Raw genomic sequence first — 2271 nt, 5'->3', positions numbered from 1 at the left:
TATAACATTAAATTTATATACAGTAGTACAGTGAGGTATGATTTTACAATACTGTACGGTGCTCCTGTTCAGTTTGCCCAGTCTGTAACTGTATGCCTGCTTATTGTGAAATACATCTACAACTATGCTAATTTCAGCAATAATTGTTTTAGCAAGGCTATTACGTCTGTGTTTTCCCTCTGGCAGGGATGTGCAACCTGAGACTTATGGATTATAAATAGCCCCAGAGCACGGAGACTTGACTGCTGAAATGCAAAATATCCAATTTTAAAGTGTTTCCTAAAGCTAAAGTGGAATAAGGTTTGAAATAAAGGTTCCCTATTCCATTTTTTTACTTTAAACCCTTAAAATTGGCCCAAATTAAGTACGTAATATTGAAATCTAAATTGTAATATTGATAAAAAATTCCTTTCTCAATTATTATTAAAAGCTATCTAAATAATAGATTATTAACTTTAAACACACTGTACAAACAACAGTGTATTGAAACAACATAATGTACTAAGACAGTGGTGGCGAATCTATGGCACGGGTGATAGAGGCGGCACTCGGAGCCCTCTCTGTGGGCACACGTGCCATTGCCCCAGCCTTGCCTCGCCCCGCGACCCTCTCCTCACCAGCAGCCCCCCTGGAGGAGAGTCACCCCCGAGTGTAGCCCACACGGAGCAGTGCAGCCAAGGACATGGCAGCCAGGCAGCGTAGACAAGACTCTGCCCTCATGCCCCATCCCACACAGTTGCTGCTGCGGGGCGCGGGCAGAAGGCATGGCCATGGCGCTACTGGGCTGCCTGGACGATCTGCAGTGGGCCCTGGAGGCGGTGAGTAGCCCTGCAGGCAGGTGGGGTGGGGGACGGGGCAGGGGCAGGGCCAGTTTTGGGGCACTCGGTCTCTAAAAGGTTTGCCATCACTGTACTAAGATTTATAACAACATAATAAATAGGGGGGGGAGAAATATTTCTACCTCTTCCAGTAATATTATTGTGTCACCCAATGACCTGCCAGAGCCCTCCAAAAGTTTGAGAATCTGAGCTACCTATCCCTGATCTCATGGTCACATATTCCATTAAAGCATGTATTGTTTAGTTAGGGTTTGTTGAACAAGAATGAAGAAGTGGATTCCTTTCACAGGATAAGTCAAACCTAACAAGGCGCAATATGGTTTAGCACACTGTGAAAATTCAGCCAATGCTGTATACAAATATAATTCTAATCACGCTTGGTAGTTCCTACCTTACCTCCCTCTATTGCTGTTGAAGCTACAAGAATGCTTCCACAGCTGGCTGACCTTTAGATATGATTAACTTCTATTTAAATGAAGTTTAGCTTTGATAAGATTAAAAGTTAATTAATGAGATGCGTTTGGTGGAGAGGTTAAAACAGGGGTTCTCAACCTTGGCAACTTTAAGACTTGTGGACTTCAACTCCCAGAATTCCTCAGCCAGCAAAGCTGGCTGAGGAATTCTGGGAGTTGAAGTCCACAAGTCTTAAAGTTGCCAAGGTTGAGAACCCCTGGGTTAAGACATCATACTAGAAAACTGGGAGACAATGACTTCTAATCTTGCCTTCGGCACAAAGCCAGCTGGGAAAACGCGAGCCAGTCCCTCTCTCTTTCAGGCCTAACAAGGCGGCCGTGGCAAACCCTTCTGAAAATCCTGGCCAAGAAAATTTCAGGGACTTATTTAGGCAGCCTCTTAGAATCGGATATGATTGAATGGGGGAAACAAATAAAAAGAAAAACATGGAAATGTTTAACTCAATATTATGATGCTTGTAAACTTTTGCTTTATTCAGTATGATTCATTTTTGGGATTTTTTTCTCTTTGTCGTCTTTTAAAAGAACTTAGTATTTAAAAAAAAGAAGAATGCATTTCGTTTAACTTCATTGCCAATTGAGCTGTTTTCCTTCAAGTGTAATCATGCAGATTTCAGTTCCTTTTAAGTTCAAAAGAAGTAAGTTGGATTCATTAAAAAAAACACTGATCTAAATCTACCCCCCCCCCTTTTTTTTTTTTCCTATGCTGAAAAGAATAGCCAAGAGGCAGGGATGGGGAAGATAAAAGATGCCATCATAATATTATTAGAAGACAAAGGATGTCCTTATAATATTAAACCTGGATTCACACAAACATGTTGAATGAGGATGCATGGCTTTTCACACTGTTTAAACCTAATCAATATAGTTTATAACAGAGGAAGGTTATGATCATCTTACGACTTACTATTATCTTTTTTCTTCCTGCTTTTTCAAGCAACAAGGTATCTCTCTAGGAT

Source organism: Protobothrops mucrosquamatus, unplaced genomic scaffold (assembly GCF_001527695.2).
Source record: "Protobothrops mucrosquamatus isolate PMUCROS unplaced genomic scaffold, P.Mucros_1.0 scaffold9497, whole genome shotgun sequence".
Taxonomy (NCBI): domain Eukaryota; kingdom Metazoa; phylum Chordata; class Lepidosauria; order Squamata; family Viperidae; genus Protobothrops; species Protobothrops mucrosquamatus.
This window is presented reverse-complemented; position numbering follows the sequence as displayed.